At 39.0% G+C, this 25,462-nt stretch overlaps 64 non-coding genes and 1 pseudogene across 64 annotated transcripts; all 65 read right to left on the reverse strand.

The window, feature by feature from the left end:
* Nucleotides 1-49: 49 nt before the first annotated feature.
* On the reverse strand, nt 50-165 carry LOC135024787 (U5 spliceosomal RNA). Its single transcript, XR_010221600.1, has one exon. It is a non-coding gene; the product is annotated as a U5 spliceosomal RNA (small nuclear RNA).
* Nucleotides 166-439: 274 nt separating this feature from the next.
* LOC135024739 (U5 spliceosomal RNA) lies at nt 440-555 on the reverse strand. Its single transcript, XR_010221553.1, has one exon. It is a non-coding gene; the product is annotated as a U5 spliceosomal RNA (small nuclear RNA).
* A 269-nt stretch (nt 556-824) lies between these two features.
* On the reverse strand, nt 825-940 carry LOC135024633 (U5 spliceosomal RNA). Its single transcript, XR_010221447.1, has one exon. It is a non-coding gene; the product is annotated as a U5 spliceosomal RNA (small nuclear RNA).
* Nucleotides 941-1,214: 274 nt separating this feature from the next.
* On the reverse strand, nt 1,215-1,330 carry LOC135024384 (U5 spliceosomal RNA). Its single transcript, XR_010221209.1, has one exon. It is a non-coding gene; the product is annotated as a U5 spliceosomal RNA (small nuclear RNA).
* A 274-nt stretch (nt 1,331-1,604) lies between these two features.
* Nucleotides 1,605-1,720, reverse strand: LOC135025013 (U5 spliceosomal RNA). Its single transcript, XR_010221820.1, has one exon. It is a non-coding gene; the product is annotated as a U5 spliceosomal RNA (small nuclear RNA).
* A 282-nt stretch (nt 1,721-2,002) lies between these two features.
* On the reverse strand, nt 2,003-2,118 carry LOC135024755 (U5 spliceosomal RNA). Its single transcript, XR_010221569.1, has one exon. It is a non-coding gene; the product is annotated as a U5 spliceosomal RNA (small nuclear RNA).
* A 282-nt stretch (nt 2,119-2,400) lies between these two features.
* Nucleotides 2,401-2,516, reverse strand: LOC135024670 (U5 spliceosomal RNA). The gene has a single exon (XR_010221484.1). It is a non-coding gene; the product is annotated as a U5 spliceosomal RNA (small nuclear RNA).
* Nucleotides 2,517-2,790: 274 nt separating this feature from the next.
* LOC135024869 (U5 spliceosomal RNA) lies at nt 2,791-2,904 on the reverse strand. Its single transcript, XR_010221680.1, has one exon. It is a non-coding gene; the product is annotated as a U5 spliceosomal RNA (small nuclear RNA).
* Nucleotides 2,905-3,174: 270 nt separating this feature from the next.
* On the reverse strand, nt 3,175-3,290 carry LOC135024540 (U5 spliceosomal RNA). Its single transcript, XR_010221358.1, has one exon. It is a non-coding gene; the product is annotated as a U5 spliceosomal RNA (small nuclear RNA).
* A 282-nt stretch (nt 3,291-3,572) lies between these two features.
* LOC135024619 (U5 spliceosomal RNA) lies at nt 3,573-3,688 on the reverse strand. Its single transcript, XR_010221432.1, has one exon. It is a non-coding gene; the product is annotated as a U5 spliceosomal RNA (small nuclear RNA).
* Nucleotides 3,689-3,958: 270 nt separating this feature from the next.
* Nucleotides 3,959-4,074, reverse strand: LOC135024665 (U5 spliceosomal RNA). The gene has a single exon (XR_010221479.1). It is a non-coding gene; the product is annotated as a U5 spliceosomal RNA (small nuclear RNA).
* Nucleotides 4,075-4,360: 286 nt separating this feature from the next.
* On the reverse strand, nt 4,361-4,476 carry LOC135024620 (U5 spliceosomal RNA). Its single transcript, XR_010221433.1, has one exon. It is a non-coding gene; the product is annotated as a U5 spliceosomal RNA (small nuclear RNA).
* A 270-nt stretch (nt 4,477-4,746) lies between these two features.
* Nucleotides 4,747-4,862, reverse strand: LOC135024576 (U5 spliceosomal RNA). Its single transcript, XR_010221394.1, has one exon. It is a non-coding gene; the product is annotated as a U5 spliceosomal RNA (small nuclear RNA).
* Nucleotides 4,863-5,132: 270 nt separating this feature from the next.
* On the reverse strand, nt 5,133-5,248 carry LOC135024525 (U5 spliceosomal RNA). The gene has a single exon (XR_010221343.1). It is a non-coding gene; the product is annotated as a U5 spliceosomal RNA (small nuclear RNA).
* Nucleotides 5,249-5,530: 282 nt separating this feature from the next.
* Nucleotides 5,531-5,646, reverse strand: LOC135024400 (U5 spliceosomal RNA). The gene has a single exon (XR_010221225.1). It is a non-coding gene; the product is annotated as a U5 spliceosomal RNA (small nuclear RNA).
* Nucleotides 5,647-5,916: 270 nt separating this feature from the next.
* Nucleotides 5,917-6,032, reverse strand: LOC135024969 (U5 spliceosomal RNA). The gene has a single exon (XR_010221777.1). It is a non-coding gene; the product is annotated as a U5 spliceosomal RNA (small nuclear RNA).
* A 270-nt stretch (nt 6,033-6,302) lies between these two features.
* Nucleotides 6,303-6,418, reverse strand: LOC135024960 (U5 spliceosomal RNA). The gene has a single exon (XR_010221769.1). It is a non-coding gene; the product is annotated as a U5 spliceosomal RNA (small nuclear RNA).
* A 269-nt stretch (nt 6,419-6,687) lies between these two features.
* LOC135024719 (U5 spliceosomal RNA) lies at nt 6,688-6,803 on the reverse strand. The gene has a single exon (XR_010221533.1). It is a non-coding gene; the product is annotated as a U5 spliceosomal RNA (small nuclear RNA).
* A 274-nt stretch (nt 6,804-7,077) lies between these two features.
* On the reverse strand, nt 7,078-7,193 carry LOC135024761 (U5 spliceosomal RNA). Its single transcript, XR_010221574.1, has one exon. It is a non-coding gene; the product is annotated as a U5 spliceosomal RNA (small nuclear RNA).
* A 282-nt stretch (nt 7,194-7,475) lies between these two features.
* LOC135025046 (U5 spliceosomal RNA) lies at nt 7,476-7,591 on the reverse strand. The gene has a single exon (XR_010221853.1). It is a non-coding gene; the product is annotated as a U5 spliceosomal RNA (small nuclear RNA).
* Nucleotides 7,592-7,865: 274 nt separating this feature from the next.
* On the reverse strand, nt 7,866-7,981 carry LOC135024700 (U5 spliceosomal RNA). The gene has a single exon (XR_010221514.1). It is a non-coding gene; the product is annotated as a U5 spliceosomal RNA (small nuclear RNA).
* Nucleotides 7,982-8,251: 270 nt separating this feature from the next.
* On the reverse strand, nt 8,252-8,367 carry LOC135025028 (U5 spliceosomal RNA). Its single transcript, XR_010221835.1, has one exon. It is a non-coding gene; the product is annotated as a U5 spliceosomal RNA (small nuclear RNA).
* Nucleotides 8,368-8,649: 282 nt separating this feature from the next.
* Nucleotides 8,650-8,765, reverse strand: LOC135024981 (U5 spliceosomal RNA). The gene has a single exon (XR_010221789.1). It is a non-coding gene; the product is annotated as a U5 spliceosomal RNA (small nuclear RNA).
* Nucleotides 8,766-9,035: 270 nt separating this feature from the next.
* LOC135024740 (U5 spliceosomal RNA) lies at nt 9,036-9,151 on the reverse strand. The gene has a single exon (XR_010221554.1). It is a non-coding gene; the product is annotated as a U5 spliceosomal RNA (small nuclear RNA).
* A 270-nt stretch (nt 9,152-9,421) lies between these two features.
* On the reverse strand, nt 9,422-9,537 carry LOC135024720 (U5 spliceosomal RNA). The gene has a single exon (XR_010221534.1). It is a non-coding gene; the product is annotated as a U5 spliceosomal RNA (small nuclear RNA).
* Nucleotides 9,538-9,811: 274 nt separating this feature from the next.
* LOC135025029 (U5 spliceosomal RNA) lies at nt 9,812-9,927 on the reverse strand. Its single transcript, XR_010221836.1, has one exon. It is a non-coding gene; the product is annotated as a U5 spliceosomal RNA (small nuclear RNA).
* Nucleotides 9,928-10,209: 282 nt separating this feature from the next.
* LOC135024756 (U5 spliceosomal RNA) lies at nt 10,210-10,325 on the reverse strand. The gene has a single exon (XR_010221570.1). It is a non-coding gene; the product is annotated as a U5 spliceosomal RNA (small nuclear RNA).
* A 270-nt stretch (nt 10,326-10,595) lies between these two features.
* LOC135024741 (U5 spliceosomal RNA) lies at nt 10,596-10,711 on the reverse strand. The gene has a single exon (XR_010221555.1). It is a non-coding gene; the product is annotated as a U5 spliceosomal RNA (small nuclear RNA).
* A 269-nt stretch (nt 10,712-10,980) lies between these two features.
* On the reverse strand, nt 10,981-11,096 carry LOC135024634 (U5 spliceosomal RNA). Its single transcript, XR_010221448.1, has one exon. It is a non-coding gene; the product is annotated as a U5 spliceosomal RNA (small nuclear RNA).
* A 274-nt stretch (nt 11,097-11,370) lies between these two features.
* LOC135025014 (U5 spliceosomal RNA) lies at nt 11,371-11,486 on the reverse strand. Its single transcript, XR_010221821.1, has one exon. It is a non-coding gene; the product is annotated as a U5 spliceosomal RNA (small nuclear RNA).
* A 282-nt stretch (nt 11,487-11,768) lies between these two features.
* On the reverse strand, nt 11,769-11,884 carry LOC135024758 (U5 spliceosomal RNA). The gene has a single exon (XR_010221571.1). It is a non-coding gene; the product is annotated as a U5 spliceosomal RNA (small nuclear RNA).
* A 282-nt stretch (nt 11,885-12,166) lies between these two features.
* LOC135024682 (U5 spliceosomal RNA) lies at nt 12,167-12,282 on the reverse strand. Its single transcript, XR_010221495.1, has one exon. It is a non-coding gene; the product is annotated as a U5 spliceosomal RNA (small nuclear RNA).
* Nucleotides 12,283-12,556: 274 nt separating this feature from the next.
* On the reverse strand, nt 12,557-12,670 carry LOC135024870 (U5 spliceosomal RNA). Its single transcript, XR_010221681.1, has one exon. It is a non-coding gene; the product is annotated as a U5 spliceosomal RNA (small nuclear RNA).
* Nucleotides 12,671-12,940: 270 nt separating this feature from the next.
* Nucleotides 12,941-13,056, reverse strand: LOC135024541 (U5 spliceosomal RNA). Its single transcript, XR_010221359.1, has one exon. It is a non-coding gene; the product is annotated as a U5 spliceosomal RNA (small nuclear RNA).
* Nucleotides 13,057-13,338: 282 nt separating this feature from the next.
* LOC135024441 (U5 spliceosomal RNA) lies at nt 13,339-13,454 on the reverse strand. Its single transcript, XR_010221264.1, has one exon. It is a non-coding gene; the product is annotated as a U5 spliceosomal RNA (small nuclear RNA).
* A 270-nt stretch (nt 13,455-13,724) lies between these two features.
* Nucleotides 13,725-13,840, reverse strand: LOC135024660 (U5 spliceosomal RNA). The gene has a single exon (XR_010221474.1). It is a non-coding gene; the product is annotated as a U5 spliceosomal RNA (small nuclear RNA).
* A 286-nt stretch (nt 13,841-14,126) lies between these two features.
* On the reverse strand, nt 14,127-14,242 carry LOC135025078 (U5 spliceosomal RNA). The gene has a single exon (XR_010221884.1). It is a non-coding gene; the product is annotated as a U5 spliceosomal RNA (small nuclear RNA).
* Nucleotides 14,243-14,512: 270 nt separating this feature from the next.
* LOC135024495 (U5 spliceosomal RNA) lies at nt 14,513-14,628 on the reverse strand. The gene has a single exon (XR_010221316.1). It is a non-coding gene; the product is annotated as a U5 spliceosomal RNA (small nuclear RNA).
* Nucleotides 14,629-14,898: 270 nt separating this feature from the next.
* Nucleotides 14,899-15,014, reverse strand: LOC135024661 (U5 spliceosomal RNA). The gene has a single exon (XR_010221475.1). It is a non-coding gene; the product is annotated as a U5 spliceosomal RNA (small nuclear RNA).
* A 274-nt stretch (nt 15,015-15,288) lies between these two features.
* Nucleotides 15,289-15,404, reverse strand: LOC135024635 (U5 spliceosomal RNA). Its single transcript, XR_010221449.1, has one exon. It is a non-coding gene; the product is annotated as a U5 spliceosomal RNA (small nuclear RNA).
* Nucleotides 15,405-15,674: 270 nt separating this feature from the next.
* LOC135024765 (U5 spliceosomal RNA) lies at nt 15,675-15,790 on the reverse strand. The gene has a single exon (XR_010221578.1). It is a non-coding gene; the product is annotated as a U5 spliceosomal RNA (small nuclear RNA).
* A 282-nt stretch (nt 15,791-16,072) lies between these two features.
* Nucleotides 16,073-16,188, reverse strand: LOC135024648 (U5 spliceosomal RNA). The gene has a single exon (XR_010221462.1). It is a non-coding gene; the product is annotated as a U5 spliceosomal RNA (small nuclear RNA).
* Nucleotides 16,189-16,474: 286 nt separating this feature from the next.
* On the reverse strand, nt 16,475-16,590 carry LOC135024798 (U5 spliceosomal RNA). Its single transcript, XR_010221611.1, has one exon. It is a non-coding gene; the product is annotated as a U5 spliceosomal RNA (small nuclear RNA).
* Nucleotides 16,591-16,860: 270 nt separating this feature from the next.
* Nucleotides 16,861-16,976, reverse strand: LOC135024801 (U5 spliceosomal RNA). Its single transcript, XR_010221614.1, has one exon. It is a non-coding gene; the product is annotated as a U5 spliceosomal RNA (small nuclear RNA).
* Nucleotides 16,977-17,262: 286 nt separating this feature from the next.
* Nucleotides 17,263-17,378, reverse strand: LOC135024970 (U5 spliceosomal RNA). Its single transcript, XR_010221778.1, has one exon. It is a non-coding gene; the product is annotated as a U5 spliceosomal RNA (small nuclear RNA).
* A 270-nt stretch (nt 17,379-17,648) lies between these two features.
* LOC135024435 (U5 spliceosomal RNA) lies at nt 17,649-17,763 on the reverse strand. Its single transcript, XR_010221258.1, has one exon. It is a non-coding gene; the product is annotated as a U5 spliceosomal RNA (small nuclear RNA).
* A 282-nt stretch (nt 17,764-18,045) lies between these two features.
* On the reverse strand, nt 18,046-18,161 carry LOC135024367 (U5 spliceosomal RNA). Its single transcript, XR_010221192.1, has one exon. It is a non-coding gene; the product is annotated as a U5 spliceosomal RNA (small nuclear RNA).
* A 270-nt stretch (nt 18,162-18,431) lies between these two features.
* LOC135024527 (U5 spliceosomal RNA) lies at nt 18,432-18,547 on the reverse strand. Its single transcript, XR_010221345.1, has one exon. It is a non-coding gene; the product is annotated as a U5 spliceosomal RNA (small nuclear RNA).
* A 282-nt stretch (nt 18,548-18,829) lies between these two features.
* Nucleotides 18,830-18,945, reverse strand: LOC135024779 (U5 spliceosomal RNA). The gene has a single exon (XR_010221592.1). It is a non-coding gene; the product is annotated as a U5 spliceosomal RNA (small nuclear RNA).
* A 274-nt stretch (nt 18,946-19,219) lies between these two features.
* LOC135024593 (U5 spliceosomal RNA) lies at nt 19,220-19,328 on the reverse strand (annotated as a pseudogene).
* Nucleotides 19,329-19,598: 270 nt separating this feature from the next.
* On the reverse strand, nt 19,599-19,714 carry LOC135025041 (U5 spliceosomal RNA). Its single transcript, XR_010221848.1, has one exon. It is a non-coding gene; the product is annotated as a U5 spliceosomal RNA (small nuclear RNA).
* A 286-nt stretch (nt 19,715-20,000) lies between these two features.
* Nucleotides 20,001-20,116, reverse strand: LOC135024971 (U5 spliceosomal RNA). Its single transcript, XR_010221779.1, has one exon. It is a non-coding gene; the product is annotated as a U5 spliceosomal RNA (small nuclear RNA).
* A 270-nt stretch (nt 20,117-20,386) lies between these two features.
* Nucleotides 20,387-20,502, reverse strand: LOC135024624 (U5 spliceosomal RNA). The gene has a single exon (XR_010221437.1). It is a non-coding gene; the product is annotated as a U5 spliceosomal RNA (small nuclear RNA).
* A 287-nt stretch (nt 20,503-20,789) lies between these two features.
* LOC135024362 (U5 spliceosomal RNA) lies at nt 20,790-20,904 on the reverse strand. The gene has a single exon (XR_010221188.1). It is a non-coding gene; the product is annotated as a U5 spliceosomal RNA (small nuclear RNA).
* A 270-nt stretch (nt 20,905-21,174) lies between these two features.
* Nucleotides 21,175-21,289, reverse strand: LOC135024951 (U5 spliceosomal RNA). The gene has a single exon (XR_010221761.1). It is a non-coding gene; the product is annotated as a U5 spliceosomal RNA (small nuclear RNA).
* Nucleotides 21,290-21,571: 282 nt separating this feature from the next.
* Nucleotides 21,572-21,687, reverse strand: LOC135024833 (U5 spliceosomal RNA). The gene has a single exon (XR_010221645.1). It is a non-coding gene; the product is annotated as a U5 spliceosomal RNA (small nuclear RNA).
* A 271-nt stretch (nt 21,688-21,958) lies between these two features.
* Nucleotides 21,959-22,074, reverse strand: LOC135024561 (U5 spliceosomal RNA). Its single transcript, XR_010221380.1, has one exon. It is a non-coding gene; the product is annotated as a U5 spliceosomal RNA (small nuclear RNA).
* Nucleotides 22,075-22,344: 270 nt separating this feature from the next.
* Nucleotides 22,345-22,460, reverse strand: LOC135024386 (U5 spliceosomal RNA). The gene has a single exon (XR_010221211.1). It is a non-coding gene; the product is annotated as a U5 spliceosomal RNA (small nuclear RNA).
* A 284-nt stretch (nt 22,461-22,744) lies between these two features.
* On the reverse strand, nt 22,745-22,860 carry LOC135024394 (U5 spliceosomal RNA). The gene has a single exon (XR_010221219.1). It is a non-coding gene; the product is annotated as a U5 spliceosomal RNA (small nuclear RNA).
* Nucleotides 22,861-23,130: 270 nt separating this feature from the next.
* LOC135024887 (U5 spliceosomal RNA) lies at nt 23,131-23,245 on the reverse strand. Its single transcript, XR_010221698.1, has one exon. It is a non-coding gene; the product is annotated as a U5 spliceosomal RNA (small nuclear RNA).
* A 270-nt stretch (nt 23,246-23,515) lies between these two features.
* Nucleotides 23,516-23,630, reverse strand: LOC135024888 (U5 spliceosomal RNA). The gene has a single exon (XR_010221699.1). It is a non-coding gene; the product is annotated as a U5 spliceosomal RNA (small nuclear RNA).
* Nucleotides 23,631-23,910: 280 nt separating this feature from the next.
* LOC135024837 (U5 spliceosomal RNA) lies at nt 23,911-24,026 on the reverse strand. Its single transcript, XR_010221648.1, has one exon. It is a non-coding gene; the product is annotated as a U5 spliceosomal RNA (small nuclear RNA).
* A 270-nt stretch (nt 24,027-24,296) lies between these two features.
* LOC135024889 (U5 spliceosomal RNA) lies at nt 24,297-24,411 on the reverse strand. The gene has a single exon (XR_010221700.1). It is a non-coding gene; the product is annotated as a U5 spliceosomal RNA (small nuclear RNA).
* A 270-nt stretch (nt 24,412-24,681) lies between these two features.
* LOC135024836 (U5 spliceosomal RNA) lies at nt 24,682-24,797 on the reverse strand. The gene has a single exon (XR_010221647.1). It is a non-coding gene; the product is annotated as a U5 spliceosomal RNA (small nuclear RNA).
* A 270-nt stretch (nt 24,798-25,067) lies between these two features.
* LOC135024890 (U5 spliceosomal RNA) lies at nt 25,068-25,182 on the reverse strand. The gene has a single exon (XR_010221701.1). It is a non-coding gene; the product is annotated as a U5 spliceosomal RNA (small nuclear RNA).
* Nucleotides 25,183-25,462: the final 280 nt, after the last annotated feature.

The raw sequence follows: 25,462 nt of genomic DNA on the forward strand, positions 1-25,462 counted from the left end.
ATGAGCTTACATTAAAGCACACTAGTTCTATCTTTAAACCAATAAAAAAAAACCCAATAAGATGGGGCATACAAAAATTGAGATAAAACTCAGTTTTGCTCCTCTCCACGGAAATCTTTAGTAAAAGGCGAAAGATTTGTTAGTTCTGAAGAGAAACCAGAGCATGACCAAGATTTCACCTGTCACCTGAGTGCCATGCCAGCAGTCTTCATTCAGCTCAAATTAAGCACCCAATTTGAAAGAAAGAAAGCAGATTTCTCACCAGGCTTCCCCTTGCTATAAGCATGGTTTGGACTCTTTTCCATGTGCTCCCAGATCTTTCAAGCAATTAGTATGGTCAAGAAAGTTCTGTTTGAAAAGAAACAGACATTTACTGTCATTTCTATGCAAATGAGCTTACATTAAAGCACACTCGTTCTATCTTTAAACCGATAAAAGAAACCCCAATAAGATGGGGCATGCAAAAATTGAGATAAAACTCAGTTTTGCTCCTCTCCACGGAAATCTTTAATAAAAGGCGAAAGATTTGTTCGTTCTGAAGAGAAACCAGAGCATGACCAAGATTCCTCCGGTCGCCTGAGTGCCATGCCAGCAGTCCTCATTCAGCTCAAAGTGAGCACCCAATTTAAAGAAAGCAGATTTCTCACCTGGCTTCCCCTTGCTATTTGCATGGTTTATACTGTTTTCCATGTGCTCCCAGATCTTTCAAGCAATTAGTATGGTCAAGAAAGTTCTGTTTGAAAAGAAACAGACATGTACTGTCATTTCTATGCAAATGAGCTTACATTAAAGCACACTAGTTCTATCTTTAAACCAATAAAAAAAACCCCAATAAGATGGGGCATACAAAAATTGAGATAAAACTCAGTTTTGCTCCTCTCCACGGAAATCTTTAGTAAAAGGCGAAAGATTTGTTAGTTCTGAAGAGAAACCAGAGCATGACCAAGATTTCACCTGTCACCTGAGTGCCATGCCAGCAGTCCTCATTCAGCTCAAATTGAGCACCCAATTTGAAAGAAAGAAAGCAGATTTCTCACCAGGCTTCCCCTTGCTATAAGCATGGTTTGGACTCTTTTCCATGTGCTCCCAGATCTTTCAAGCAATTAGTATGGTCAAGAAAGTTCTGTTTGAAAAGAAACAGACATTTACTGTCATTTCTATGCAAATGAGCTTACATTAAAGCACACTCGTTCTATCTTTAAACCGATAAAATAAAACCCAATAAGATGGGGCATGCAAAAATTGAGATAAAACTCAGTTTTGCTCCTCTCCACGGAAATTTTTAATAAAAGGCGAAAGATTTGTTCGTTCTGAAGAGAAACCAGAGCATGACCAAGATTCCACCTGTCGCCTGAGTGCCAAGCCAGCAGTCCTCATTCAGCTTAAAGTGAGCACCCAATTTGAAAGAAAGAAAGCAGATTTCTCACCAGGATTCCCCTTGCTATAAGCATGGTTTATACTCTTTTCCATGTGCTCCCAGATCTTTCAAGCAACTAGTATGGTCAAGAAAGTTCTGTTTGAAAAGAAACAGACATTTACTGTCATTTATATGCAAATGAGCTTACATTAAAGCACACTCGTTCTATCTTTAAACCGATAAAAGAAACCCCATTAAGATGGGGCATGCAAAAATTGAGATAAAACTCAGTTTGGCTCTTCTCCACTGAAATCTTTAGTAAAAGGCGAAAGATTTATTCGTTCTGAAGAGAAACCAGAGCATAACCAAGATTCCACCTGTCGCCTGAGTGCCAAGCCAGCAGTCCTCTTTCAGCTTAAAGTGAGCACCCAATTTGAAAGAAAGCAGATTTCTAACCAGGCTTCCCCTTGCTATAAGCATGGTTTGTACTCTATTCCATGTGCTCCCAGATCTTTCAAGTAATTAGTATGGTCAAGAAAGTTCTGTTTGAAAAGAAACAGGAATTTACTGTCATTGTTATGCAAATAAACTTACATTAAAGCTACCAAGAAAGCACACTCATTCTGTCTTTAAACTGATAAAAGAAACCCCAATAATATGGGGCATGCAAAAATTGAGATAAAACTCAGTTTTGCTCCTCTCCACGGAAATCTTTAATAAAAGGCGAAAGATTTGTTCGTTCTGAAGAGAAACCAGAGCATGACCAAGATTCCTCCTGTCGCCTGAGTGCCATGCCAGCAGTCCTCATTCAGCTCAAAGTGAGCACCCAATTTGAAAGATAGCAGATTTCTCACCTGGCTTCCCCTTGCTATAAGCATGGTTTATACTGTTTTCCACGTGCTCCCAGATCTTTCAAGCAATTAGTATGGTCAAGAAAGTTCTGTTTGAAAAGAAACAGACATTTACTGTCATTGTTATGCAAATAAACTTACATCAAAGCTACCAAGAAAGCACACTCATTCTGTCTTTAAACTGATAAAAGAAACCCCAATAATATGGGGCATGCAAAAATTGAGATAAAACTCAGTTTTGCTCCTCTCCACGGAAATCTTTAGTAAAAGGCGAAAGATTTGTTCGTTCTGAAGAGAAACCAGAGCATGACCAAGATTCCTCCTGTCGCCTGAGTGCCATGCCAGCATTCCTCATTCAGCTCAAAGTGAGCACCCAATTTGAAAGAAAGAAAGCAGATTTCTCACCAGGCTTCCCCTTGCTATAAGCATGGTTTGTACTCTTTTCCATGTGCTCCCAGATCTTTCAAGCAATTAGTATGGTCAAGAAAGTTCTGTTTGAAAAGAAACAAACATTTACTGTCAATTCTATGCAAATGAGCATACATTAAAGCACACTCGTTCTATCTTTAAACCGATAAAAAAAACCAATAAGATGTGGCATGCAAAAATTGAGATAAAACTCAGTTTTGCTCCTCTCCACGGAAATCTTTAGTAAAAGGCGAAAGATTTATTCGTTCTGAAGAGAAACCAGAGCATAACCAAGATTCCACCTGTCGCCTGAGTGCCAAGCCAGCAGTCCTCATTCAGCTTAAAGTGAGCACCCAATTTGAAAGAAAGCAGATTTCTCACCAGGCTTCCCCTTGCTATAAGCATGGTTTGTACTCTTTTCCATGTGCTCCCAGTTCTTTCAAGCAATTAGTATGGTCAAGAAAGTTCTGTTTGAAAATAAACAGACATTTACTGTCATTTCTATGCAAATGAGCTTACATTAAAGCACACTCGTTCTATCTTTAAACCATTAAAAGAAACCTCAATAAGACGGGGCATTCAAAAATTGAGATAAAACTAAGTTTTGCTCCTCTCCACAGAAATCTTTAGTAAAAAGCGAAAGATTTGTTCGTTCTGAAGAGAAACCAGAGCATGACCAAGATTCCACCTGTCGCCTGAGTGCCAAGCCAGCAGTCCTCTTTCAGCTTAAAGTGAGCACCCAATTTGAAAGAAAGCAGATTTCTAACCAGGCTTCCCCTTGCTATAAGCATGGTTTGTACTCTATTCCATGTGCTCCCAGATCTTTCAAGTAATTAGTATGGTCAAGAAAGTTCTGTTTGAAAAGAAACAGGAATTTACTGTCATTGTTATGCAAATAAACTTACATTAAAGCTACCAAGAAAGCACACTCATTCTGTCTTTAAACTGATAAAAGAAACCCCAATAATATGGGGCATGCAAAAATTGAGATAAAACTCAGTTTTGCTCCTCTCCACGGAAATCTTTAGTAAAAGGCGAAAGATTTGTTCATTCTGAAGAGAAACCAGAGCATGACCAAGATTCCTCCTGTCGCCAGAGTGCCATGCCAGCAGTCCTCATTCAGCTCAAAGTGAGCGCCCAATTTGAAAGAAAGCAGATTTCTCACCTGGCTTCCCCTTGCTATAAGCATGGTTTATACTGTTTTCCACGTGCTCCCAGATCTTTCAAGCAATTAGTATGGTCAAGAAAGTTCTGTTTGAAAAGAAACAGACATTTACTGTCATTTCTATGCAAATGAGCTTACATTAAAGCACACTCGTTCTATCTTTAAACCAATAAAAGAAACCCCAATAAGATGGGGCATGCAAAAATTGAGATAAAACTCAGTTTTGCTCCTCTCCACGGAAATCTTTAGTAAAAGGCAAAAGATTTATTTGTTCTGAAGAGAAACCAGAGCATGACCAAGATTCCACCTGTCGCCTGAGTGCCAAGCCAGCAATCCTCATTCAGCTGAAAGTGAGCACCCAATTTGAAAGAAAGAAATCAGATTTCTCACCAGGCTTCCCCTTGCTATAAGCATGGTTTGTACTCTTTTCCATGTGCTCCCAGATCTTTCAAGCAATTAGTATGGTCAAGAAAGTTCCTTTTGAAAAGAAACAGGCATTTACTGTCATTGTTATGCAAATAAACTTACATCAAAGCTACTAAGAAAGCACACTCGTTCTGTCTTTAAACTAATAATAGAAACCCCAATAATATGGGGCATGCAAAAATTGAGATAAAACTCAGTTTTGCTCCTCTCCACGGAAATCTTTAGTAAAAGGCGAAAGATTTGTTCATTCTGAAGAGAAACCAGAGCATGACCAAGATTCCTCCTGTCGCCAGAGTGCCATGCCAGCAGTCCTCATTCAGCTCAAAGTGAGCGCCCAATTTGAAAGAAAGCAGATTTCTCACCTGGCTTCCCCTTGCTATAAGCATGGTTTATACTGTTTTCCACGTGCTCCCAGATCATTCAAGCAATTAGTATGGTCAAGAAAGTTCTGTTTGAAAAGAAACAGACATTTACTGTCATTTCTATGCAAATGAGCTTACATTAAAGCACACTTGTTCTATCTTTAAACCAATAAAAGAAACCTCAATAAGACGGGGCATACACAAATTGAAATAAAACTCAGTTTTGCTCCTCTCCACAGAAATCTTTAATAAAAGGCGAAAGATTTGTTCATTCTGAAGAAAAACCAGAGCATGACCAAGATTCCTCCTGTCGCCTGAGTGCCATGCCAGCAGTCCTCATTCAGCTCAAAGTGAGCGCCCAATTTGAAAGAAAGCAGATTTCTCACCAGGCTTCCCCTTGCTATAAGCATGGTTTGTACTCTTTTCCATGTGCTCCCAGTTCTTTCAAGCAATTAGTATGGTCAAGAAAGTTCTGTTTGAAAATAAACAGACATTTACTGTCATTTCTATGCAAATGAGCTTACATTAAAGCACACTCGTTCTATCTTTAAACCAATAAAAGAAACCTCAATAAGACGGGGCATACAAAAATTGAGATAAAACTCAGTTTTGCTCCTCTCCACAGAAATCTTTAGTAAAAGGAGAAAGATTTGTTAGTTCTGAAGAGAAACCAGAGCATGACAAAGATTCCACCTGTCGCCTGAGTGCCAAGCCAGCAGTCCTCATTCAGCTTAAAGTGAGCACCCAATTTGAAAGAAAGCAGATTTCTAACCAAGCTTCCCCTTGCTATAAGCATGGTTTGTACTCTATTCCATGTGCTCCCAGATCTTTCAAGTAATTAGTATGGTCAAGAAAGTTCTGTTTGAAAAGAAACAGGAATTTACTGTCATTGTTATGCAAATAAACTTACATTAAAGCTACCAAGAAAGCACACTCATTCTGTCTTTAAACTGATAAAACAAACACCAATAATATGAGGCATGCAAAAATTGAGATAAAACTCAGTTTTGCTCCTCTCCACGGAAATCTTTAATAAAAGGCGAAAGATTTGTTCATTCTGAAGAGAAACCAGAGCATGACCAAGATTCCTCCTGTCGCCTGAGTGCCATGCCAGCAGTCCTCATTCAGCTCAAAGTGAGCACCCAATTTAAAAGAAAGCAGATTTCTCACCTGGCTTCCCCTTGCTATAAGCATGGTTTATACTGTTTTCCATGTGCTCCCAGATCTTTCAAGCAATTAGTATGGTCAAGAAAGTTCTGTTTGAAAAGAAACAGATATTTACTGTCATTTCTATGCAAATGAGCTTACATTAAAGCACACTCGTTCTATCTTTAAACTGATAAAAGAAACCCCAATAAGATGGGGCATGCAAAAATTGAGATAAAACTCAGTTTTGCTCCTCTCCACGGAAATCTTTAATAAAAGGTGAAAGATTTGTTCGTTCTGAAGAGAAACCAGAGCATGACCAAGATTCCTCCTGTCGCCTGAGTGCCATGCCAGCAGTCCAGATTCAGCTCAAAGTGAGCACCCAATTTAAAAGAAAGCAGATTTCTCACCTGGCTTCCCCTTGCTATAAGCATGGTTTATACTGTTTTCCATGTGCTCCCAGATCTTTCAAGCAATTAGTATGGTCAAGCAAGTTCTGTTTGAAAAGAAACAGACATTTACTGTCATTTCTATGCAAATGAGCTTACATTAAAGCACACTCGTTCTATCTTTAAACTGATAAAACAAACCCCAATAAGATGGGGCATGCAAAAATTGAGATAAAACTTAGTTTTGCTCCTCTCCACGGAAATCTTTAATAAAAGGCGAAAGATTTGTTCGTTCTGAAGAGAAACCAGAGCATGACCAAGATTCCTCCTGTCGCCTGAGTGCCATGCCAGCAGTACTCATTCAGCTCAAAGTGAGCACCCAATTTAAAAGAAAGCAGATTTCTCACAAGGCTTCCCCTTGCTATAAGCATGGTTTATACTGTTTTCCATGTGCTCCCAGATCTTTTAAGCAATTAGTATGGTCAAGAAAGTTCTGTTTGAAAAGAAACAGACATGTACTGTCATTTCTATGCAAATGAGCTTACATTAAAGCACACTAGTTCTATCTTTAAACCAATAAAGAAACCCCAATAAGATGGGGCATACAAAAATTGAGATAAAACTCAGTTTTGCTCCTCTCCACGGAAATCTTTAGTAAAAGGTGAAAGATTTGTTCGTTCTGAAGAGAAACCAGAGCATGACCAAGATTCCTCCTGTCGCCTGAGTGCCATGCCAGCAGTCCTCATTCAGCTCAAAGTGAGCACCCAATTTGAAAGAAAGAAAGCAGATTTCTCACCAGGCTTCCCCTTGCTATAAGCATGGTTTGTACTCTTTTCCATGTGCTCCCAGATCTTTCAAGCAATTAGTATGGTCAAGAAAGTTCTGTTTGAAAAGAAACAGACATTTACTGTCAATTCTATGCAAATGAGCTTACATTAAAGCACACTCGTTCTATCTTTAAACCGATAAAAGAAACCCCAATAAGATGGGGCATGCAAAAATTGAGATAAAACTCAGTTTTGCTCCTCTCCACGGAAATCTTTAGTAAAAGGCGAAAGATTTATTCGTTCTGAAGAGAAACCAGAGCATAACCAAGATTCCACCTGTCGCCTGAGTGCCAAGCCAGCAGTCCTCTTTCAGCTCAAAGTGAGCACCCAATTTGAAAGAAAGCAGATTTCTAACCAGGCTTCCCCTTGCTATAAGCATGGTTTGTACTCTATTCCACGTGCTCCCAGATCTTTCAAGTAATTAGTATGGTCAAGAAAGTTCTGTTTGAAAAGAAACAGACATTTACTGTCATTGTTATGCAAATAAACTTACATCAAAGCTACCAAGAAAGCACACTCATTCTGTCTTCAAACTGATAAAAGAAACCCCAATAATATGGGGCATGCAAAAATTGAGATTAAACTCAGTTTTGCTCCTCTCCACGGAAATCTTTAGTAAAAGGCGAAAGATTTGTTCGTTCTGAAGAGAAACCAGAGCATGACCAAGATTCCTCCTGTCGCCTGAGTGCCATGCCAGCATTCCTCATTCAGCTCAAAGTGAGCACCCAATTTGAAAGAAAGAAAGCAGATTTCTCACCAGGCTTCCCCTTGCTATAAGCATGGTTTGTACTCTTTTCCATGTGCTCCCTGATCTTTCAAGCAATTAGTATGGTCAAGAAAGTTCTGTTTGAAAAGAAACAAACATTTACTGTCAATTCTATGCAAATGAGCTTACATTAAAGCACACTCGTTCTATCTTTAAACCGATAAAAGAAACCCCAATAAGATGTGGCATGCAAAAATTGAGATAAAACTCAGTTTTGCTCCTCTCCACGGAAATCTTTAGTAAAAGGCGAAAGATTTATTCGTTCTGAAGAGAAACCAGAGCATAACCAAGATTCCACCTGTCGCCTGAATGCCAAGCCAGCAGTCCTCATTCAGCTTAAAGTGAGCACCCAATTTGAAAGAAAGCAGATTTCTCACCAGGCTTCCCCTTGCTATAAGCATGGTTTGTACTCTTTTCCATGTGCTCCCAGTTCTTTCAAGCAATTAGTATGGTCAAGAAAGTTCTGTTTGAAAATAAACAGACATTTACTGTCATTTCTATGCAAATGAGCTTACATTAAAGCACACTCGTTCTATCTTTAAACCATTAAAAGAAACCTCAATAAGACGGGGCATTCAAAAATTGAGATAAAACTCAGTTTTGCTCCTCTCCACAGAAATCTTTAGTAAAAGGCGAAAGATTTATTCGTTCTAAAGAGAAACCAGAGCATGACCAAGATTCCACCTGTCGCCTGAGTGCCAAGCCAGCAGTCCTCTTTCAGCTTAAAGTGAGCACCCAATTTGAAAGAAAGCAGATTTCTAACCAGGCTTCCCCTTGCTATAAGCATGGTTTGTACTCTATTCCATGTGCTCCCAGATCTTTCAAGTAATTAGTATGGTCAAGAAAGTTCTGTTTGAAAAGAAACAGGAATTTACTGTCATTGTTATGCAAATAAACTTACATTAAAGCTACCAAGAAAGCACACTCATTCTGTCTTTAAACTGATAAAAGAAACACCAATATTATGGGGCATGCAAAAATTGAGATAAAACTCAGTTTTGCTCCTCTCCACGGAAATCTTTAATAAAAGGCGAAAGATTTGTTCGTTCTGAAGAGAAACCAGAGCATGACCAAGATTCCTCCTGTCGCCTGAGTGCCATGCCAGCAGTCCTCATTCAGCTCAAAGTGAGCACCCACTTTAAAAGAAAGCAGATTTCTCACCTGGCTTCCCCTTGCTATAAGCATGGTTTATAGTGTTTTCCATGTGCTCCCAGATCTTTCAAGCAATTAGTATGGTCAAGAAAGTTCTGTTTGAAAAGAAACAGACATTTACTGTCATTTCTATGCAAATGAGCTTACATTAAAGCACACTCGTTCTATCTTTAAACTGATAAATGAAACCCCAATAAGATGGGGCATGCAAAAATTGAGATAAAACTCAGTTTTGCTCCTCTCCACGGAAATCTTTAATAAAAGGCGAAAGATTTGTTCGTTCTGAAGAGAAACCAGAGCATGACCAAGATTCCTCCTGTCGCCTGAGTGCCATGCCAGCAGTCCTCATTCAGCTCAAAGTGAGCACCCAATTTAAAAGAAAGCAGATTTCTCACCTGGCTTCCCCTTGCTATAAGCATGGTTTATACTGTTTTCCATGTGCTCCCAGATCTTTCAAGCAATTAGTATGGTCAAGAAAGTTCTGTTTGAAAAGAAACAGACATGTACTGTCATTTCTATGCAAATGAGCTTACATTAAAGCACACTAGTTCTATCTTTAAACCAATAAAAGAAACCCCAATAAGATGGGGCATACAAAAATTGAGATAAAACTCAGTTTTGCTCCTCTCCACGGAAATCTTTAGTAAAAGGTGAAAGATTTGTTCGTTCTGAAGAGAAACCAGAGCATGACCAAGATTCCTCCTGTCGCCTGAGTGCCATGCCAGCAGTCCTCATTCAGCTCAAAGTGAGCACCCAATTTGAAAGAAAGAAAGCAGATTTCTCACCAGGCTTCCCCTTGCTATAAGCATGGTTTGTACTCTTTTCCATGTGCTCCCAGATCTTTCAAGCAATTAGTATGGTCAAGAAAGTTCTGTTTGAAAAGAAACAAACATGTACTGTCATTTCTATGCAAATGAGCTTACATTAAAGCACAGTAGTTCTATCTGTAAACCAATAAAAGAAACCCCAATAAGATGGGGCATACAAAAATTGAGATAAAACTCAGTTTTGCTCCTCTCCACGGAAATCTTTAGTAAAAGGCGAAAGATTTATTCGTTCTGAAGAGAAACCAGAGCATAACCAAGATTCCACCTGTCGCCTGAGTGCCAAGCCTGCAGTCCTCTTTCAGCTTAAAGTGAGCACCCAATTTGAAAGAAAGCAGATTTCTAACCAGGCTTCCCCTTGCTATAAGCATGGTTTGTACTCTATTCCATGTGCTCCCAGATCTTTCAAGTAATTAGTATGGTCAAGAAAGTTCTGTTTGAAAAGAAACAGGAATTTACTGTCATTGTTATGCAAATAAACTTACATTAAAGCTACCAAGAAAGCACACTCATTCTGTCTTTAAACTGATAAAAGAAACCCCAATAATATGGGGCATGCAAAAATTGAGATAAAACTCAGTTTTGCTCCTCTCCACGGAAATCTTTAATAAAAGGCGAAAGATTTGTTCGTTCTGAAGAGAAACCAGAGCATGACCAAGATTCCTCCTGTCGCCTGAGTGCCATGCCAGCAGTCCTCATGCAGCTCAAAGTGAGCACCCAATTTAAAAGAAAGCAGATTTCTCACCTGGCTTCCCCTTGCTATAAGCATGGTTTATACTGTTTTCCATGTGCTCCCAGATCTTTCAAGCAATTAGTATGGTCAAGAAAGTTCTGTTTGAAAAGAAACAGACATTTACTGTCATTTCTATGCAAATGAGCTTACATTAAAGCACACTCGTTCTATCTTTAAACTGATAAAAGAAACCCCAATAAGATGGGGCATGCAAAAATTGAGATAAAACTCAGTTTTGCTCCTCTCCACGGAAATCTTTAATAAAAGGCGAAAGATTTGTTCGTTCTGAAGAGAAACCAGAGCATGACCAAGATTCCTCCTGTCACCTGAGTGCCATGCCAGCAGTCCTCATTCAGCTCAAAGTGAGCACCCAATTTAAAGAAAGCAGATTTCTCACCTGGCTTCCCCTTGCTATTAGCATGGTTTATACTGTTTTCCATGTGCTCCCAGATCTTTCAAGCAATTAGTATGGTCAAGAAAGTTCTGTTTGAAAAGAAACAGACATGTACTGTCATTTCTATGCAAATGAGCTTACATTAAAGCACACTAGTTCTATCTTTAAACCAATAAAAAAAACCCCAATAAGATGGGGCATACAAAAATTGAGATAAAACTCAGTTTTGCTCCTCTCCACGGAAATCTTTAGTAAAAGGCGAAAGATTTGTTAGTTCTGAAGAGAAACCAGAGCATGACCAAGATTTCACCTGTCGCCTGAGTGCCAAGCCAGCAGTCCTCATTCAGCTTAAAGTGAGCACCCAATTTGAAAGAAAGAAAGCAGATTTCTCACCAGGATTCCCCTTGCTATAAGCATGGTTTATACTCTTTTCCATGTGCTCCCAGATCTTTCAAGCAACTAGTATGGTCAAGAAAGTTCTGTTTGAAAAGAAACAGACATTTACTGTCATTTATATGCAAATGAGCTTACATTAAAGCACACTCGTTCTATCTTTAAACCGATAAAAGAAACCCCATTAAGATGGGGCATGCAAAAATTGAGATAAAACTCAGTTTGGCTCTTCTCCACTGAAATCTTTAGTAAAAGGCGAAAGATTTATTCGTTCTGAAGAGAAACCAGAGCATAACCAAGATTCCACCTGTCGCCTGAGTGCCAAGCCAGCAGTCCTCTTTCAGCTTAAAGTGAGCACCCAATTTGAAAGAAAGCAGATTTCTAACCAGGCTTCCCCTTGCTATAAGCATGGTTTGTACTCTATTCCATGTGCTCCCAGATCTTTCAAGTAATTAGTATGGTCAAGAAAGTTCTGTTTGAAAAGAAACAGGAATTTACTGTCATTGTTATGCAAATAAACTTACATTAAAGCTACCAAGAAAGCACACTCATTCTGTCTTTAAACTGATAAAAGAAACCCCAATAATATGGGGCATGCAAAAATTGAGATAAAACTCAGTTTTGCTCCTCTCCACGGAAATCTTTAATAAAAGGCGAAAGATTTGTTCGTTCTGAAGAGAAACCAGAGCATGACCAAGATTCCTCCTGTCGCCTGAGTGCCATGCCAGCAGTCCTCATTCAGCTCAAAGTGAGCACCCAATTTGAAAGATAGCAGATTTCTCACCTGGCTTCCCCTTGCTATAAGCATGGTTTATACTGTTTTCCACGTGCTCCCAGATCTTTCAAGCAATTAGTATGGTCAAGAAAGTTCTGTTTGAAAAGAAACAGACATTTACTGTCATTGTTATGCAAATAAACTTACATCAAAGCTACCAAGAAAGCACACTCATTCTGTCTTTAAACTGATAAAAGAAACCCCAATAATATGGGGCATGCAAAAATTGAGATAAAACTCAGTTTTGCTCCTCTCCACGGAAATCTTTAGTAAAAGGCGAAAGATTTGTTCGTTCTGAAGAGAAACCAGAGCATGACCAAGATTCCTCCTGTCGCCTGAGTGCCATGCCAGCATTCCTCATTCAGCTCAAAGTGAGCACCCAATTTGAAAGAAAGAAAGCAGATTTCTCACCAGGCTTCCCCTTGCTATAAGCATGGTTTGTACTCTTTTCCATGTGCTCCCAGATCTTTCAAGCAATTAGTATGGTCAAGAAAGTTCTGTTTGAAAAGAAACAAACATTTACTGTCAATTCTATGCAAATGAGCATACATTAAAGCACACTCGTTCTATCTTTAAACCGATAAAAAAAACCAATAAGATGTGGCATGCAAAAATTGAGATAAAACTCAGTTTTGCTCCTCTCCACGGAAATCTTTAGTAAAAGGCGAAAGATTTATTCGTTCTGAAGAGAAACCAGAGCATAACCAAGATTCCACCTGTCGCCTGAGTGCCAAGCCAGCAGTCCTCATTCAGCTTAAAGTGAGCACCCAATTTGAAAGAAAGCAGATTTCTCACCAGGCTTCCCCTTGCTATAAGCATGGTTTGTACTCTTTTCCATGTGCTCCCAGTTCTTTCAAGCAATTAGTATGGTCAAGAAAGTTCTGTTTGAAAATAAACAGACATTTACTGTCATTTCTATGCAAATGAGCTTACATTAAAGCACACTCGTTCTATCTTTAAACCATTAAAAGAAACCTCAATAAGACGGGGCATTCAAAAATTGAGATAAAACTAAGTTTTGCTCCTCTCCACAGAAATCTTTAGTAAAAAGCGAAAGATTTGTTCGTTCTGAAGAGAAACCAGAGCATGACCAAGATTCCACCTGTCGCCTGAGTGCCAAGCCAGCAGTCCTCTTTCAGCTTAAAGTGAGCACCCAATTTGAAAGAAAGCAGATTTCTAACCAGGCTTCCCCTTGCTATAAGCATGGTTTGTACTCTATTCCATGTGCTCCCAGATCTTTCAAGTAATTAGTATGGTCAAGAAAGTTCTGTTTGAAAAGAAACAGGAATTTACTGTCATTGTTATGCAAATAAACTTACATTAAAGCTACTAAGAAAGCACACTCATTCTGTCTTTAAACTGATAAAAGAAACCCCAATAATATGGGGCATGCAAAAATTGAGATAAAACTAAGTTTTGCTCCTCTCCACAGAAATCTTTAGTAAAAAGCGAAAGATTTGTTCGTTCTGAAGAGAAACCAGAGCATGACCAAGATTCCTCCTGTCGCCTGAGTGCCATGCCAGCAGTCCTCATTCAGCTCAAAGTGAGCACACAATTTGAAAGAAAGCAGATTTCTCACCTGGCTTCCCCTTGCTATAAGCATGGTTTATACTGTTTTCCACGTGCACCCAGATCTTTCAAGCAATTAGTATGGTCAAGAAAGTTCTGTTTGAAAAGAAACAGACATTTACTGTCATTTCTATGCAAATGAGCTTACATTAAAGCACACTCGTTCTATCTTTAAACCAATAAAAGAAACCCCAATAAGATGGGGCATGCAAAAATTGAGATAAAACTCAGTTTTGCTCCTCTCCACGGAAATCTTTAGTAAAAGGCGAAAGATTTATTTGTTCTGAAGAGAAACCAGAGCATGACCAAGATTCCACCTGTCGCCTGAGTGCCAAGCCAGCAATCCTCATTCAGCTGAAAGTGAGCACCCAATTTGAAAGAAAGAAATCAGATTTCTCACCAGGCTTCCCCTTGCTATAAGCATGGTTTGTACTCTTTTCCATGTGCTCCCAGATCTTTCAAGCAATTAGTATGGTCAAGAAAGTTCCTTTTGAAAAGAAACAGGCATTTACTGTCATTGTTATGCAAATAAACTTACATCAAAGCTACTAAGAAAGCACACTCGTTCTGTCTTTAAACTAATAATAGAAACCCCAATAATATGGGGCATGCAAAAATTGAGATAAAACTTAGTTTTGCTCCTCTCCACGGAAATCTTTAATAAAAGGCGAAAGATTTGTTCATTCTGAAGAGAAACCAGAGCATGACCAAGATTCCTCCTGTCGCCTGAGTGCCATGCCAGCAGTCCTCATTCAGCTCAAAGTGAGCGCCCAATTTGAAAGAAAGCAGATTTCTCACCAGGCTTCCCCTTGCTATAAGCATGGTTTGTACTCTTTTCCATGTGCTCCCAGTTCTTTCAAGCAATTAGTACGGTCAAGAAAGTTCTGTTTGAAAATAAACAGACATTTACTGTCATTTCTATGCAAATGAGCTTACATTAAAGCACACTCGTTCTATCTTTAAACCAATAAAAGTAACCTCAATAAGACGGGGCCTACAAAAATTGAGATAAAACTCAGTTTTGCTCCTCTCCACAGAAAACTTTAGTAAAAGGCGAAAGATTTGTTCATTCTGAAGAGAAACCAGAGCATGACCAAGATTCCATCTGTCGCGTGAGTGCCATGCCAGCAGTCCTTATTCAGCTCAAAGTGAGCGCCCAATTTGAAAGAAAGCAGATTTCTCACCTGGCTTCCCCTTGCTATAAGCATGGTTTGTACTGTTTTCCATGTGCTCCCAGATATTTCAAGCAATTAGCATGGTCAAGAAAGTTCTGTTTGAAAAGAAACAAACATTTACTGTCATTTCTATGCAAATGAGCTTACATTAAAGCACACTCGTTCTATCTTTAAACTAATAAAAGAAACCCCAATAAGATGGGGCATGCAAAAATTGAGATAAAACTCAGTTTTGCTCCTCTCCACGGAAATCTTTAGTAAAAGGCGAAAGATTTATTTGTTCTGAAGAGAAACCAGAGCATGACCAAGATTCCACCTGTCGCCTGAGTGCCAAGCCAGCAATCCTCATTCAGCTTAAAGTGAGCACCCAATTTGAAAGAAAGAAAGCAGATTTCTCACCAGGCTTCCCCTTGCTATAAGCATGGTTTGTACTCTTTTCCATGTGCTCCCAGATCTTTCAAGCAATTAGTATGGTCAAGAAAGTTCAATTTGAAAAGAAACAAACATTTACTGTCATTTCTATGCAAATGAGCTTACATTAAAGCACACTCGTTCTATCTTTAAACCAATAAAATAAACCTCAATAAGATGGGGCATACAAAAATTGAGATAAAACTCAGTTTTGCTCCTCTCCACGGAAATCTTTAGTAAAAGGCAAAAGATTTGTTCGTTCTGAAGAGAAACCAGAGCATGACCAAGATTCCACCTGTCGCCTGAGTGCCAAGCCAGCAGTCCTCATTCAGCTCAAAGTGAGCGCCCAATTTGAAAGATAGCAGATTTCTCACCTGGCTTCCCCTTGCTATAAGCATGGTTTATACTGTTTTCAACGTGCTCCCAGATCTTTCAGGCAATTAGTATGGTCAAGAAAGTTCTGTTTGAAAAGAAACAAACATTTACTGTCATTTCTATGCAAATGAGCTTACATTAAAGCACACTCGTTCTATCTTTAAACTAATAAAAGAAACCCCAATAAGATGGAGCATGCAAAAATTGAGATAAAACTCAGTTTTGCTCCTCTCCACGGAAATCTTTAGTAAAAGGCGAAAGATTTATTTGTTCTGAAGAGAAACCAGAGCATGACCAAGATTCCACCTGTCGCCTGAGTGCCAAGCCAGCAGTCCTCATTCAGCTTAAAGTGAGCACCCAATTTGAAAGAAAGCAGATTTCTAACCAGGCTTCCCCTTGCTATAAGCATGGTTTGTACTCTATTCCATGTGCTCCCAGATCTTTCAAGTAATTAGTATGGTCAAGAAAGTTCTGTTTGAAAAGAAACAGGAATTTACTTTCATTGTTATGCAAATAAACTTACATTAAAGCTACCAAGAAAGCACACTCATTCTGTCTTTAAACTGATAAAAGAAACCCCAATAATATGGGGCATGCAAAAATTGAGATAAAACTCAGTTTTGCTTCTCTCCACGGAAATCTTTAGTAAAAGGCGAAAGATTTGTTCGTTCTGAAGAGAAACCAGAGCATGACCAAGATTCCACCTGTCGCCTGAGTGACAAGCCAGCAGTCCTCATTCAGCTTAAAGTGAGCACCCAATTTGAAAGAAAGAAAGCAGATTTCTCACCAGGCTTCCCCTTGCTATAAGCATGGTTTGTACTCTTTTCCATGTGCTCCCAGTTCTTTCAAGCAATTAGTATGGTCAAGAAAGTTCATTTTGAAAAGAAACAGGCATTTACTGTCATTGTTATGCAAATAAACTTGCATCAAAGCTACATAGAAAGCACACTCATTCTATCTTTAAACTGATAAAAGAAACCCCAATAATATGGGGCATGCAAAAATTGAGATAAAACTCAGTTTTGCTACTCTCCACGGAAATCTATAGTAAAAGGCGAAAGATTTGTTCGTTCTGAAGAGAAACCAGAGCATGACCAAGATTCCGCCTGTCGCCTGAGTGCCAAGCCAGCAGTCCTCATTCAGCTCAAAGTGAGCGCCCAATTTGAAAGATAGCAGATTTCTCACCTGGCTTCCCCTTGCTATAAGCATGGTTTATACTGTTTTCCACGTGCTCCCAGATCTTTCAAGCAATTAGTATGGTCAAGAAAGTTCTGTTTGAAAAGAAACAGACATTTATTGTCATTTCTATGCACATGAGCTTACATTAAAGCACACTCGTTCTATCTTTAAACCAATAAAAGAAACCCCAATAAGATGTGGCATGCAAAAATTGAGATAAAACTCAGTTTTGCTCCTCTCCACGGAAATCTTTAGTAAAAGGCGAAAGATTTATTTGTTCTGAAGAGAAACCAGAGCATGACCAAGATTCCACCTATCGCCTGAGTGCCATGCCAGCAGTCCTCATTCAGCTCAAAGTGAGCACCCAATTTGAAAGAAAGAAAGCAGATTTCTCACCAGGCTTTCCCTTATTATAAGCATGGTTTGTACTCTTTTCCATGTGCTCCCAGATCTTTCAAACAATTAGTATGGTCAAGAAAGTTCATTTTGAAAAGAAACAGGCATTTACTGTCATTGTTATGCAAATAAACTTACATCAAAGCTACATAGAAAGCACACTCATTCTATCTTTAAACTGATAAAAGAAACCCCAATAATATGGGGCATGCAAAAATTGAGATAAAACTCAGTTTTGCTCCTCTCCACGGAAATCTATAGTAAAAGGCAAAAGATTTGTTCGTTCTGAAGAGAAACAAGAGCATGACCAAGATTCCGCCTGTCGCCTGAGTGCCATGCCAGCAGTCCTCATTCAGCTCAAAGTGAGCGCCCAATTTGAAAGAAAGCAGATTTCTCACCTGGCTTCCTCTTGCTATAAGCATGGTTTATACTGTTTTCCACGTGCTCCCAGATCTTTCAAGCAATTAGTATGGTCAAGAAAGTTCTGTTTGAAAAGAAACAGACATTTACTGTCATTTCTATGCAAATGAGCTTACATTAAAGCACACTCGTTCTATCTTTAAACCGATAAAAGAAACCCCAATAAGATGGGCATGCAAAAATTGAGATAAAACTCAGTTTTGCTCCTCTCCACGAAAATCTTTAGTAAAAGGCGAAAGATTTATTTGTTCTGAAGAGAAACCAGAGCATGACAAAGATTCCACCTGTCGCCTGAGTGCCAAGCCAGCAGTCTTCATTCAGCTTAAAGTGAGCACCCAATTTGAAAGAAAGCAGATTTCTAACCAGGCTTCCCCTTGCTATAAGCATGGTTTTTACTCTATTCCATGTGCTCCCAGATCTTTCAAGTAATTAGTATGGTCAAGAAAGTTCTGTTTGAAAAGAAACAGGAATTTACTGTCATTGTTAAGCAAATTAACTTACATTAAAGCTAACAAGAAAGCACACTCATTCTGTCTTTAAACTGATAAAAGAAACCTCAATAAGACGGGGCATACAAAAATTGAGATAAAACTCAGTTTTGCTCCTCTCCACGGAAATCTTTAATAAAAGGCGAAAGATTTATTCATTCTGAAGAGAAACCAGAGCATGACCAAGATTCCTCCTGTCGCCTGAGTGCCATGCCAGCAGTCCTCATTCAGCTCAAAGTGAGCGCCCAATTTGAAAGAAAGCAGATTTCTCACCAGGCTTCCCCTTGCTATAAGCATGGTTTATACTGTTTTCCATGTGCTCACAGATCTTTCAAGCAATTAGTATGGTCAAGAAAGTTCTGTTTGAAAATAAACAGACATTTACTGTTATTTCTATGCAAATGAGCTTACATTAAAGCACACTAGTTCTTTCTTTAAACCAATAAAAGAAACCTCAATAAGACGGGGCATACAAAAATTGAGATAAAACTCAGTTTTGCTCCTCTCCACAGAAATCTTTAGTAAAAAGTGAAAGATTTGTTCGTTCTGAAGAGAAACCAGAGCATGACCAAGATTCCACCTGTCGCCTGAGTGCCAAGCCAGCAGTCCTCATTCAGCTTAAAGTGAGCACCCAATTTGAAAGAAAGCAGATTTCTAACCAGGCTTCCCCTTGCTATAAGCATGGATTGTACTCTATTCCATGTGCTCCCAGATCTTTCAAGTAATTAGTATGGTCAAGAAAGTTCTGTTTGAAAAGAAACAGGAATTTACTGTCATTGTTATGCAAATAAACTTACATTAAAGCTACCAAGAAAGCACACTCATTCTGTCTTTAAACTGATAAAAGAAAACCCAATAATATGGGGCATGCAAAAATTGAGATAAAACTCAGTTTTGCTCCTCTCCACGGAAATCTTTAGTAAAAGGCGAAAGATTTGTTCATTCTGAAGAGAAACCAGAGCATGACCAAGATTCCTCCTGTCGCCTGAGTGCCATGCCAGCAGTCCTCATTCAGCTCAAAGTGAGCACCCAATTTGAAAGAAAGAAAGCAGATTTCTCACCAGGCTTCCCCTTGCTATAAGCATGGTTTTTACTCTTTTCCATGTGCTCCCTGATCTTTCAAGCAATTAGTATGGTCAAGAAAGTTCTATTTGAAAAGTAACAGACATTTACTGTCATTTCTATGCAAATGAGCTTACATTAAAGCACACTCGTTCTATCTTTAAACCAATAAAAGAAACCTCAATAGGATGGGGCATACAAAAATTGAGATAAAACTCAGTTTTGCTCCTCTCCACGGAAATCTTTAGTGAAAGATTTGTTCGTTCTGAAGAGAAACCAGAGCATGACCAAGATTCCTCCTGTCGCCTGAGTGCCATGCCAGCAGTCCTCATTCAGCTCAAAGTGAGCGCCCAATTTGAAAGATAGCAGATTTCTCACCTGGCTTCCCCTTGCTATAAGCATGGTTTATACTGTTTTCCACGTGCTCCCAGATCTTTCAAGCAATTAGTATGGTCAAGAAAGTTCTGTTTGAAAAGAAACAGACATTTACTATCATTTCTATGCAAATGAGCTTACATTAAAGCACACTCGTTTTATCTTTAAACCAATAAAAGAAACCCCAATAAGAATGGGCATGCAAAAACTGAGATAAAACTCAGTTTTGCTCCTCTCCACGGAAATCTTTAGTAAAAGGCGAAAGATTTATTTGTTCTGAAGAGAAACCAGAGCATGACCAAGATTCCACCTGTCGCCTGAGTGCCAAGCCAGCTATCCTCATTCAGCTGAAAGTGAGCACCCAATTTGAAAGAAAGAAAGCAGATTTCTCACCAGGCTTCCCCTTGCTATAAGCATGGTATGTACTCTTTTCCATGTGCTCCCAGATCTTTCAAGCAATTAGTATGGTCAAGAAAGTTCCTTTTGAAAAGAAACAGGCATTTACTGTCATTGTTATGCAAATAAACTTACATCAAAGCTACTAAGAAAGCACACTCGTTCTGTCTTTAAACTAATAATAGAAACCCCAATAATATGGGGCATGCAAAAATTGAGATAAAACTTAGTTTTGCTCCTCTCCACGGAAATCTTTAATAAAAGGCGAAAGATTTGTTCGTTCTGAAGAGAAACCAGAGCATGACCAAGATTCCTCCTGTCGCCTGAGTGCCATGCCAGCAGTCCTCATTCAGCTCAAAGTGAGCGCCCAATTTGAAAGAAAGCAGATTTCTCACCAGGCTTCCCCTTGCTATAAGCATGGTTTGTACTCTTTTCCATGTGCTCCCAGTTCTTTCAAGCAATTAGTATGGTCAAGAAAGTTCTGTTTGAAAAGAAACAAACATTTACTGTCATTTCTATGCAAATGAGCTTACATTAAAGCACACTCGTTCTATCTTTAAACTAATAAAAGAAACCCCAATAAGATGGGGCTTGCAAAAATTGAGATAAAACTCAGTTTTGCTCCTCTCCACGGAAATCTTTAGTAAAAGGCGAAAGATTTATTTGTTCTGAAGAGAAACCAGAGCATGACCAAGATTCCACCTATCGCCTGAGTGCCATGCCAGCAGTCCTCATTCAGCTCAAAGTGAGCACCCAATTTGAAAGAAAGAAAGCAGATTTCTCACCAGGCTTTCCCTCATTATAAGCATGGTTTGTACTCTTTTCCATGTGCTCCCAGATCTTTCAAACAATTAGTATGGTCAAGAAAGTTCTTTTTGAAAAGAAACAGGCATTTACTGTCATTGTTATGCAAATAAACTTACATCAAAGCTACATAGAAAGCACACTCATTCTATCTTTAAACTGATAAAAAATAAACCAATAATATGGGGCATGCAAAAATTGAGATAAAACTCAGTTTTGCTCCTCTCCACGGAAATCTTTAGTAAAAGGCGAAAGATTTGTTCGTTCTGAAGAAAAACCAGAGCATGACCAAGATTCCGCCTGTCGCCTGAGTGCCATGCCAGCATTCCTCATTCAGCTCAAAATGAGCGCCCAATTTGAAAGAAAGCAGATTTCTCACCTGGCTTCCCCTTGCTATAAGCATGGTTTATACTGTTTTCCACGTGCTCCCAGATCTTTCAAGCAATTAGTATGGTCAAGAAAGTTCTGTTTGAAAAGAAACATACATTTACTGTCATTTCTATGCAAATGAGCTTACATTAAAGCACACTCGTTCTATCTTTAAACCGATAAAAGAAACCCCAATAAGATGGGCATGCAAAAATTGAGATAAAACTCAGTTTTGCTCCTCTCCACGGAAATCTTTAGTAAAAGGCGAAAGATTTATTTGTTCTGAAGAGAAACCAGAGCATGACAAAGATTCCACCTGTCGCCTGAGTGCCAAGCCAGCAGTCTTCATTCAGCTGAAAGTGAGCACCCAATTTGAAAGAAAGCAGATTTCTAACCAGGCTTCCCCTTGCTATAAGCATGGTTTGTACTCTTTTCCATGTGCTCCCAGATCTTTCAAGCAATTAGTATGGTCAAAAAAGTTCTTTTTAAATAGAAACAGGCATTTACTGTCATTGTTATGCAAATAAACTTACATCAAAGCTACTAAGAAAGCACACTCGTTCTGTCTTTAAACTAATAATAAAAACCCCAATAATATGGGGCATGCAAAAATTGAGATAAAACTCAGTTTTGCTCCTCTCCACGGAAATCTTTAATAAAAGGCGAAAGATTTGTTCATTCTGAAGAGAAACCAGAGCATGACCAAGATTCCTCCTGTCGCCTGAGTGCCATGCCAGCAGTCCTCATTCAGCTCAAAGTGAGCGCCCAATTTGAAAGAAAGCAGATTTCTCACCAGGCTTCCCCTTGCTATAAGCATGGTTTGTACTCTTTTTCCATGTGCTCCCAGTTCTTTCAAGCAATTAGTATGGTCAAGAAAGTTCTGTTTGAAAATAAACAGACATTTACTGTCATTTCTATGCAAATGAGCTTACATTAAAGCACACTCGTTCTATCTTTAAACCAATAAAAGAAACCTCAATAAGACGGGGCATACAAAAATTGAGATAAAACTCAGTTTTGCTCCTCTCCACAGAAATCTTTAGTAAAAGGAGAAAGATTTGTTCGTTCTGAAGAGAACTCAGAGCATGACCAAGATTCCACCTGTCGCCTGAGTGCCAAGCCAGCAGTCCTCATTCAGCTTAAAGTGAGTACCCAATTTGAAAGAATGCAGATTTCTAACCTGGCTTCCCCTTGCTATAAGCATGGTTTGTACTCTATTCCATGTGTTCCCAGATCTTTCAAGTAATTAGTATGGTCAAGAAAGTTCTGTTTGAAAATAAACAGACATTTACTGTCATTTCTATGCAAATGAGCTTACATTAAAGCACACTCGTTCTGTCTTTAAACCAATAAAAGAAACCTCAATAAGACGGGGCATCCAAAAATTGAGATAAAACTCAGTTTTGCTTCTCTCTACAGAAATCTTTAGTAAAAGGCAAAAGATTTGTTCGTTCTGAAGAGAAACCAGAGCATGACCAAGATTCCACCTATCGCCTGAGTGCCATGCCAGCAGTCCTCATTCAGCTCAAAGTGAGCACCCAATTTGAAAGAAAGAAAGCAGATTTCTCACCAGGCTTTCCCTTATTATAAGCATGGTTTGTACTCTTTTCCATGTGCTCCCAGATCTTTCAAACAATTAGTATGGTCAAGAAAGTTCTTTTTGAAAAGAAACAGGCATTTACTGTCATTGTTATGCAAATAAACTTACATCAAAGCTACATAGAAAGCACACTCATTCTATCTTTAAACTGATAAAAAAAAACAATAATATGGGGCATGCAAAAATTGAGATAAAACTCAGTTTTGCTCCTCTCCACGGAAATCTTTAGTAAAAGGCGAAAGATTTGTTCGTTCTAAAGAGAAACCAGAGCATGACCAAGATTCCGCCTGTCGCCTGAGTGCCATGCCAGCAGTCCTCATTCAGCTCAAAGTGAGCGCCCAATTTGAAAGAAAGCAGATTTCTCACCTGGCTTCCCCTTGCTATAAGCATGGTTTATACTGTTTTCCACGTGCTCCCAGATCTTTCAAGCAATTAGTATGGTCAAGAAAGTTCTGTTTGAAAAGAAACATACATTTACTGTCATTTCTATGCAAATGAGCTTACATTAAAGCACACTCGTTCTATCTTTAAACCGATAAAAGAAACCCCAATAAGATGGGCATGCAAAAATTGAGATAAAACTCAATTTTGCTCCTCTCCACGGAAATCTTTAGTAAAAGGCGAAAGATTTATTTGTTCTGAAGAGAAACCAGAGCATGACAAAGATTCCACCTGTCGCCTGAGTGCCATGCCAGCAGTCCTCATTCAGCTCAAAGTGAGCGCCCAATTTGAATGAAAGCAGATTTCTCACCTGGCTTCCCCTTGCTATAAGCATGGTTTATACTGTTTTCCACGTGCTCCCAGATCTTTCAAGCAATTAGTATGGTCAAGAAAGTTCTGTTTGAAAAGAAACAGACATTTACTGTCATTTCTATGCAAATGAGCTTACATTAAAGCACACTCGTTCTATCTTTAAACCGATAAAAGAAACCCCAATAAGATGGGCATGCAAAAATTGAGATAAAACTCAATTTTGCTCCTCTCCACGGAAATCTTTAGTAAAAGGCGAAAGATTTATTTGTTCTGAAGAGAAACCAGAGCATGACAAAGATTCCACCTGTCGCCTGAGTGCCATGCCAGCAGTCTTCATTCAGCTTAAAGTGAGCACCCAATTTGAAAGAAAGCAGATTTCTAACCAGGCTTCCCCTTGCTATAAGCATGGTTTGTACTCTTTTCCATGTGCTCCCAGATCTTTCAAACAATTAGTATGGTCAAGAAAGTTCTTTTTGAAAAGAAACAGGCATTTACTGTCATTGTTATGCAAATAAACTTACATCAAAGCTACATAGAAAGCACACTCATTCTATCTTTAAACTGATAAAAAAAACCAATAATATGGGGCATGCAAAAATTGAGATAAAACTCAGTTTTGCTCCTCTCCACGGAAATCTTTAGTAAAAGGCGAAAGATTTGTTCGTTCTGAAGAGAAACCAGAGCATGACCAAGATTCCGCCTGTCGCCTGAGTGCCATGCCAGCAGTCCTCATTCAGCTCAAAGTGAGCGCCCAATTTGAAAGAAAGCAGATTTCTCACCTGGCTTCCCCTTGCTATAAGCATGGTTTATACTGTTTTCCACGTGCTCCCAGATCTTTCAAGCAATTAGTATGGTCAAGAAAGTTCTGTTTGAAAAGAAACATACATTTACTGTCATTTCTATGCAAATGAGCTTACATTAAAGCACACTCGTTCTATCTTTAAACCGATAAAAGAAACCCCAATAAGATGGGCATGCAAAAATTGAGATAAAACTCAATTTTGCTCCTCTCCACGGAAATCTTTAGTAAAAGGCGAAAGATTTATTTGTTCTGAAGAGAAACCAGAGCATGACAAAGATTCCACCTGTCGCCTGAGTGCCATGCCAGCAGTCCTCATTCAGCTCAAAGTGAGCGCCCAATTTGAATGAAAGCAGATTTCTCACCTGGCTTCCCCTTGCTATAAGCATGGTTTATACTGTTTTCCACGTGCTCCCAGATCTTTCAAGCAATTAGTATGGTCAAGAAAGTTCTGTTTGAAAAGAAACAGACATTTACTGTCATTTCTATGCAAATGAGCTTACATTAAAACACACTTGTTCTATCTTTAAACCAATAAAAGAAACCTCAATAAGACGGGGCATACAAAAATTGAGATAAAACTCAATTTTGCTCCTCTCCACGGAAATCTTTAGTAAAAGGCGAAAGATTTATTTGTTCTGAAGAGAAACCAGAGCATGACAAAGATTCCACCTGTCGCCTGAGTGCCATGCCAGCAGTCCTCATTCAGCTCAAAGTGAGCGCCCAATTTGAATGAAAGCAGATTTCTCACCTGGCTTCCCCTTGCTATAAGCATGGTTTATACTGTTTTCCACGTGCTCCCAGATCTTTCAAGCAATTAGTATGGTCAAGAAAGTTCTGTTTGAAAAGAAACAGACATTTACTGTCATTTCTATGCAAATGAGCTTACATTAAAGCACACTCGTTCTATCTTTAAACCGATAAAAGAAACCCCAATAAGATGGGCATGCAAAAATTGAGATAAAACTCAATTTTGCTCCTCTCCACGGAAATCTTTAGTAAAAGGCGAAAGATTTATTTGTTCTGAAGAGAAACCAGAGCATGACAAAGATTCCACCTGTCGCCTGAGTGCCATGCCAGCAGTCTTCATTCAGCTTAAAGTGAGCACCCAATTTGAAAGAAAGCAGATTTCTAACCAGGCTTCCCCTTGCTATAAGCATGGTTTGTACTCTTTTCCATGTGCTCCCAGATCTTTCAAACAATTAGTATGGTCAAGAAAGTTCTTTTTGAAAAGAAACAGGCATTTACTGTCATTGTTATGCAAATAAACTTACATCAAAGCTACATAGAAAGCACACTCATTCTATCTTTAAACTGATAAAA

This window comes from Pseudophryne corroboree, unplaced genomic scaffold, assembly GCF_028390025.1.
Source record: "Pseudophryne corroboree isolate aPseCor3 unplaced genomic scaffold, aPseCor3.hap2 scaffold_410, whole genome shotgun sequence".
Lineage (NCBI taxonomy): Eukaryota > Metazoa > Chordata > Amphibia > Anura > Myobatrachidae > Pseudophryne > Pseudophryne corroboree.